Source organism: Arachis ipaensis, chromosome B10 (genome assembly GCF_000816755.2).
Source record: "Arachis ipaensis cultivar K30076 chromosome B10, Araip1.1, whole genome shotgun sequence".
Lineage (NCBI taxonomy): Eukaryota > Viridiplantae > Streptophyta > Magnoliopsida > Fabales > Fabaceae > Arachis > Arachis ipaensis.
The window spans coordinates 112362629-112371222 of NC_029794.2; the positions used below are offsets into that span (position 1 = coordinate 112362629).

The following is an 8594-nucleotide window of genomic DNA, read 5'->3' on the forward strand; positions in this document are numbered from 1 at the left end:
TTTCAATACCAATGAATTTAGCTTGCTAATCAAAAGAAGTTAATGATGCATTGGTCACAAAAGGAAAGAAAGGAACTATAACCCAAGTAGATTTAACTAAGAAAAAGATATAGGGAATAAGTATGAAATCATAAAATGAAGTTTGGAAGTGAGTCATTCAGAATGAAATAGTTAGACATAGGGGACAAAGAAGTAGATACCAAGGATGACTCTCGAAAATCAATATCCAAGAAGTAGTAAGAATGACCCAAGGCTCTGAGTATCAACTACTAAGAACAAAAGAAAGAAACAGTGGGCTCAAAGAGTCAAAATCCTAGTAGATGCTTGTGGTGAAGCTGTGTCAAGAAAAGAGACACGAGCAAGTAAATTCCTAGGGGTGTTTCAACACCTAGTACCCTAAAACCAATTGATTTGGGAGTGCTAATTGAAAGCTTACCTTAAAGGGTCATCTTGAGACAAAACATTTAGAGTCGTGGTCAACGAAAGAAAAGAAGAAAAACAACAAAAAGAAAACAATGTCTCTACTACTTCAAGGTGAAAATCTATAAAGAGAGCTCTAGAAGCAGTACTTAAAGGAGATCTTCAAAAATCTAAAGGTTTCAGTTTGATAAGAAACCAAACAACAAAGTTCATGCATTGTTATATACTTAATCTTTATCTCTGATTTTCAGTTGCATTCTCATAAGGGTTAAGTCTCAAAAGTTTGGAACAATACACATATAACTCTAATTTGCTTGAGGACAAGCAAAATTTAAGTTTGGTGTTGTGATAACTTGCATCATCTACCTATTTTCTCATCATAAAAGACCATAGAATTGATAAACTCTCACTGATTCAATGCATTATTAAGAGCTATATCATGAATTAGTAGAATATTACTTTGAAATTGGTTCTTGTATGCATTTCAGGAGAAAAGAGTAGCAAAAGAAGAAGAAAGCAAGCAAAAAGGACTGGGCGTGCCACACCAAGTCTCACTAAGGGCGTGACACGCCAACCCTGGGCGTGGCATGCCAGACCTAGCCCCCAGAGAAGGTTGCTCAAGTTTTACTAAGGGCGTGGCACGCTAGGCCTAACCACCAGAGAAGGTTGCTCAAGTTTTACTAAGGGCGTGGCACACCAGGCTTTGTCTCAAGAGAAGGCTTCCCAACATCTTACAATGGGCGTGGCACGCCAGCTCTAGTTTCCAAAGGAGGAATGCTCAAGTCTGACAAGGGGCGTGGCACGGCTACCCTGGGCGTGGCACGCCAGTTCTACACTGCAGAGATGTTTAATCAAGTTTTACTATGGGCGTGGCACGCCAATACTACCTTCCAGAAAGGGTGATCAGCACAACATAAGGGGCGTGGCACGCCAGTTATGTTCTCCAGAGAAAGGTGATAGAGGCAATACAAAGGGCATGGCACGCTGAGCATAGGCGTGGCACGCCAGGCACAAATTCCAAAGAGTGAAGACTGGTGCAACAACATGGGCGTTCTCGAAGGCGTGGCACGCCTGGTCCAATCTTCAGAAAGAGGTGCTCAATGAGATACAAGGGGCGTGGCACGCCAGGCTACTTATCCAGGGGAAGTATTTGGGGCACTATCAAGGGTGTGACACGCCTAGAAGGGGCGTGGCACGTCAGGCTCATCAAGCAGGAAGAAATTCTGGCCCAGCACTAAGGGCGTGGCATGCCGAGCAGTGGCATAGCACGCCAAGCCATCTTTCCAAAAAAAGGCATCATAGATCGCTTCGAGGGCATGGCATGCCAAGTACAAGCGTGGCACGCCAGCCTTAGCATACAAAAGGCAAGTTGATCAATCATCAAAGGCGTGGAACGCCAGTCTTGGGCGTGGCACGCCAATTCATTTCTTCAGAGGCTGAATGGGAAGCATTGAAGGGAACGTGGCACGCCAAATTCTGGGCGTGGCACGCCAGAGCGCTCCACATCGGATAAGATAATTGTGACACTAGATATACCCATTGCTTGGATCCATGAGAATATGTGGTATAATCAGGGAACAAGCTTCATCTCTCTTCATGAGCAATTAGACCAAGAAATTGGCTATTGATCAAGATTAGAGAGTTTGAATTACCAAAGAATTGAGATTCAACCACTAATGATTGCCAAGGGGTCAGGGAATTGCATGATTGAAGAACAGATGATATGAGATTGATCCGGAGAATATAATATCTCCTAACTCCAATGAATCCTCCCTATTCTTTTCTTCCCTTTCCTTATAGCTTTGTTTAAATTCTGCTCACCAACCTACTCCCCTTTACATTTAAGTTTATTTAGATTTCTGCTCTTTACATTTATGCCATTTAATTTCCTGCACTTTATAGCTTTCCTCTAGTTTCAAGTCATTTACTATTCTGTCATTTAAATTTCTGCACCCAATACTCATCTATGATCAGCTTAACTAAATTACCCTGCTAACTAAAATTGTTCAATCAATTAATCCCTGTGGGATTCGACCTCACTCTTGTGAGTTGTTACTTAATGATAATTCGGTATACTTGTCGAATGAGTTATTGTAGTAATACAATAATTTTTCATCATCAGTGTCAGATCTTGAAATCCTGATAGAGGTGGTTGTAGATGCTGGGGTAATGGCGGCATTGAAGTTTGCATAACGGTAGAGTTGAAGGAGAAGTGTTATTATTGGATGACACATGTGAAAGAAACCAAAGATAGTACCAATGAATATGACCCCTTATTCATCTTGAACCATCAAGCGAATTTCGACGGGATTAGACATCATTTCATGTCTCTAATGCCCGGAGAACATGTGGAAAGCACGGTAAATTCTTTGTCTATTGCGTTAACATTAATGATTTTTCTAAATACTCTTATACTGCATATCTCGTAAATTTTCTTCCTGTAGGTGGTCAATACACATTGCATGATTCTCAACAACATGAAATGTCCCCGGTTTGAGAAAGATATATATTGTGTGCCGATGGATATTGTGGTAAGCCAAATTTTTTATTCCATGCTGATTGAATATGTATCACGTTTTATTCAGCACATGAATTGCGTTTGGTTCAGTAGTGTTGGTCATTTTTGTTCACTTGATTGTTAGTGTCTTCAGTTATGTCCTTTTGCATGCAAAAATATTTTTCTTGATGATTGAATGTGTATCAAGTTTTATTTAACATATGAATTGTGTTCGGTTCAGTGGAGTTTGTCATTTTCGTTCACTTGATTGTTAGTGTCTTCAATTATGTCCTTTTATTCAGCACATGGATGGTGTTTTACTGGTTCTTTTGTGATTTAACTGAGATTTGTTTTGCAGATGTTTATGTTGGAAAACCATGGTGAAGATTACATTGATCTAAAGACCAAGAAGGCCTACCGGTTCGATGTCGATCGATATGCACGCCAGTTTATTGACAAAAGAAAACTTGTATCGCATCTATTTGTAAGTCGTGATTTCTAAACCTTCTTTGATAATTCTCTCGTTTGCTATCATTTGGACTGAGATATTCTATCATTTTTCCAAATTTCAACTGTTTGTGCTGATTTGCAATGGAGGGCACTGGTGGTTGTGGATTGCCGATGTCCGAAAAAAGTCATTCTACGTGCTTGACCCTTTGAACAAGAAGAAGAATGAAATACCTTATTTGAGAATTAAACTGAACAAATTTGTTGTAAGTTATTTAAATGTTTCCCTTGTTGATTCAATGTTTATGATATTTTATTCAAGTCGGTGTTCGATTTAGTGGAGTTGCTGATTTTGATTCACCTAATTTTAATTCACTGTTTTTATCACTTTCAGGGATTAATAGTCTCCCAGATGAGGGTTTACGGTGGGTCAGAACCTTTAATGGAGAACGGAGATGGAGAAGAAGCAGAGTATATCAAGCTGAATGGTCAACGTACAAGGTAAAAATCTTTCTCTTATAGTGCTATTTTAAATGTGTTTTATTTTGTATACTATTAATCGTATTTTACTTAAATTCTTGCTTAGCTATGATTATGCGATATACATCATGAAATGGCTTGAAACAATTGATCCTCGAAAGATCAAAAGCGGGAAGAGGTATCAATATAAAGATTAGACACAAGTAAGTTAGTTTCTAAATTAATAAAATTCTTTCATTTCTTATTTCAGTTGGGATCATTTCTTATGTAAATAATTTCTTTCAATTGAAATGTAGGAAGATATTAATGTTTTTAGGCTTGAATATGGTCCAAATATTCTGTTGTACAAACTGAACAAAATAAGAGACCAAGTGATTCGGGCATCTGAAGCAATAAGACTCCCGAAGCCATCTGCTGTCCTCTCCAGCCGTTTTTGTAAATTCACATCTGGGGATATATATATATAGTAGTAAATAGGATATACTTTATTTGACTGGTTGTAATTAACACTATTTTGTTTAAAAAAGCAAACGCTGCTTCTTTCAATGTATATATCTGAATATTAATGTAAATCTTAATGTATATATCTAATGTTAATATTTATATCTGATTCAAGATGTATATATTTGTTGGAACTGTCTGGCTACTGTTTTGTTCTAGGATCACAATAAATGGAATCAGACCCCAAATAAACAAATGAGCAGAAATTAATACACACAGTGAACAAAAAGTGCATATATCAATAAAAAATGTATATATCAGTATTCAGTTTCAGAAACACCTGAACTCTCTGACATAGCACAATAAATTGACTATTCAATAAATAAAAAAGTGACTATTTAATAAAGAATTTCACAAAAGCTAATATAAAAAACAAAAAAAGTGACTATGCAATAAAAACTAACAACAGTTAGAAATTAAACCTCCTATAACTTCAGTGAACTAAAATTTACTCATAGATGAAAGAAAATTTATGTTAATGAAAACTGAAACTCGTATAATCCTCTTTGGGATAATTCATATCTGGTGCATTATAAAAGCTAGAACTTGACTGAATTGTCGGTCCGCCGTTTAAAAGATTCAGCTGCAAAAAGAGAAAATAAATCGTATATTAGCAAAATGCACAAATGAATGTTTGCCTAATCAAAAGCAAATCAATTTTACCTCGCTTAGAGCTGGCTTTTTCTTTTTCTTCGTGGCGTTTGAGATCTTTTTTTTTCCAAGTTTGATCCAAGTCTGTTCTTGGACCGGCCTGTTGTTCTGACACGTGGCGAGCTTTGAAGGTCGTTCACGTCGCTCAACGTCGCTTCTTTGTGGGATAACGAACTTTTTCCTTTGCTTCCCTCTTGATATTCTTGCATCTCGGCCATGACATTATCAAACGCCCGGTGCAGAATTTCGGTCAGCTCCTCAGACTCGGATGCAAATTCGCATATATTGTGCGACTGAAACACCAAATCATTGAATCTCTTGCTTCTCAGCTCCAGTAGAGGCTCGTCTTCGCTACTCTTGATGTGTGTGTGCCTCCTCTTTATGTTCGTGCTCCAGCATTCCAGTATGTATTTTGGTGCCATGTTATCCACTCACACGAAGCTTAGGACGCTCAAAAAATGGCGGCACAGTATGCCCCCTTGACTCGAATAGTAGGCACTGGCACTTTACCTCTCGTGATACTACATCGTAGGTGACAAAAAATTTGTTGAATGTTGAGTTGAAAACCTGCTCTATGACTTCGTATGTTGTGAAACCTAGGGTGGAATGCACTGATCTTGTGATACAGTTCACTTTTCCTCTGAATTGTCCTTAAACTTTCCTGAACTTTTCGTGGGTATACACGTGCTGAAACTGCGCCTCTATTGCTAATTTTGTTGCGCACGGTATCACAGTGTGAAAATCTGCAGTGTCAAATTCTCTCTCTCTTTTCTCTCTACTTGCTAGGCAATTGTCGTATTGCTTCACAAATTAACTTAGGGAGCTGTTGCGTGTGAAGAACTTATTGAATAATGCGTCCATGCTCTCGCTTCTTTGTATGCTTCTTATCCCAGCCCAGAAGTGGTGATCCAGGTAAACTAAAATCCATATATGGCGTTCCTCGTACAGCTCTGCAGAATGAACCAAACTAATGAGCTGCACTAAACCGAAATCTGTGCATGTTTTGACCCAAAAGATAAAGGCATGAAAATAATTTGAGTTAAAACCTCGGTTACCTGAGATCCACTTGTTGCCTCCGAGGCCGTACTTTGTGAGAAAATCATTCCAATTTCTGTCGAATGCGTCTTTTGTGACCAAACGACGTAGCTAGTCTCTTGTTCGATTTCTTCATGTCATTTGTAGTCATTTAGTTTGTTTGGAATTTTCTTCATGATGTGCCAGATGCACCAGCGGTAAATTGTTGTTGGCATGCACATCTCGATGGCCCTTTGTATCGATGCGCATTAGTCGGTGAGAATGCCTTTTGGTGCCTTCCCTCCCATGCAACGGAGCCAACACTCGAATAGCCATTTGATGATTGGATGTCCTCGTTTTTCATCAGCGTGCATCCGAGAAGTGTCGACTAACCGTGGTGATTCACGCCCACAAAAGAACAAAAAACCAGATTGTACCTGCATAAATCAACACTCTCACAATGTGATGAACCGAAATGTGTGGATTTGGTGAACATAAAGACTGAATTTGGGTGAACCAAATACCTGTTTGTGTTGTAGGTAGTGTCGAATGAAACCACGTTTCCGAAATACTCGCATGCAGCCTTGCTTCTTGCGTCGGCTCAGAATGCATGTTTGATGGAGTGATCGCCTTCGAGATTGAGCTCAAAAAATAAATTTTGGTTCTTCTTTTTCATTCTTAGTAGGTGCTTCCCAATTCTTTGGCATCGTCTTGTTCGGAAACATTCCGTACTTTCCTTGTGATGTAATTCCTCACGTCTTTTTTTATAAAACTGAGTTTTCGGTGACTACCGGCTGTTGCTACAAACGATTGATAAGTTTTGCTTGGTCTGATTTTGGCTTCCTCGTTGGTTTCGATGGTTCGACGCACGAACATGCTTAGCTCCCTATGTTGTTTGAGCATCTCTGCACGGTCTGGACAGCAGTGGTGTGAGTAATTCAGAACAACTTTGGAAATTATTCAGAGACCGACGTCCTTCATTATATGTACGTAGATCCTGGCTGGACAGTTTATGCCGACTGAGGGGTTTGTCTTCAGAGTTGGAGATATCTTGGATTTTCATCTCCCCTCTCTGCTGCATACGATTAGTTGATTCTTAACCTCGTCTCCCTTCTGAGTCGTGTTTCTTATTTTGGTAGAAAAATTGGCAAGTTTGGAATAATATTTGTAGAACTTTCTGGCTTTTCTAGTGTCTTGAAAATCATCTCCACCTTTGGGACAAATTGTTCATCCACAACACACCTGGTCTGCAGGATGAACCGAACATGTTATTATGGTGAAACAATAGTATGGAACTAGATGAATGGAACATTATCCATTATATAAATTCAAATTCAAACAACTTTCTGCAGAATAAACTGAACACGTACTCATGGTGAAACAATTGTATAGTACTGAATGAACGAAACAATTGTATAGTACTGAATGAACAAAACATAATCCATTATATAAAATCAAATTCAAACATCTTTCTGCATAATGAACCGAACACGTACTCATGGTGAGACAATTGTATAGTACTGAATGAACGAAACATAATCCATTATATAAAATCAAATTTGAAACACATCTATCTACAATTTAGAGATTATCAAATCAATTGAATTCAATTCAGATTCAGAACACTTGTGTCCATTCAATACAATTCAATTCAAGTTAGCAATTGCATTCCATTCAATTCGATTCAAAATTGAATAATCCAAACCTCGTCTAATTGATTCGTTTCAGAAGAATAATCCAATTCTCTCTCATTCAACTGATTTGAAGTTGAATCATTCATTGTTTCGATTCAAAAGTGCAGATCGAAGAAGAAAACAAAGAAGAATAGGAAGAAGATAAATGCAATGTAAGTAGATCGAAAGAAGAAAATGAGAAGATGAGCGCGGCCAGAGGAGAACGGCGAAGTTTATTACGTTGAAGGCAATGCAGATCAATAAAGAAGAACGCGAGCAGAGAAGAAGAAGAAGAAGAAGAAGAAGAAGAAGAAGAAGAAGAAGAAGAAGAAGAAGGTTTAGGTTGCAGCAGAAGATTTACGTTAAACAAAGTTTTAGGTTGTAGCAAGTTATATGTAGCGCGTGTATGACAAATGAGTAAGAGGGGAGGCGCGTCTGACCCAAATTGCTTGGATAACTTGAATGCATTTTTTATAATGATATAGAGCATTATTGATTAAGTATATAGAACTTAATTGCATTATACAATATATAGACTAATATATTTTTTATTCACTTTGAATTTGTGTCAATATTAACTAATTTTTTAATTAAAAATATTAGTTCCTAATACTCTTCAAAATAAATTAACGAGAATAAAATTGAAAAATAAAAGTAAGCGAGAGAAGGGACATAAAATCTCCAATATTTAAAATCACCTCTGAATGATTATTTATGTGGTTTGGGGAGATGAATCATTAAAGATATATACAACATCGGAAAATCATATTTGTTATCGAAATATTGGATATTCTGATGTTGTACATCTTTAAAATTTTGTTTAAAATATTATTGATCTTTTTTCTTAGAAGAACATATATTAACAATATCATTTTCATATATTAAAATTTTTCGAAAGAAATATACATTGA

The 8594-nt window shown here is 37.6% G+C and overlaps 1 long non-coding RNA gene across 2 annotated transcripts; it reads right to left on the bottom strand.

Annotated features, from left to right (window-relative positions):
• LOC110267778 lies at window positions 4667-7337 on the bottom strand. Of its 2 annotated transcripts, XR_002355689.1 has the most exons (3): window positions 6535-7337; window positions 5009-6447; window positions 4667-4928 (listed from the first exon to the last, which is right to left on the bottom strand). It is a non-coding gene; the product is annotated as an uncharacterized LOC110267778 (long non-coding RNA). The 2 variants fall into 2 exon arrangements; XR_002355688.1 differs by having other exon boundaries at window positions 5009-7337.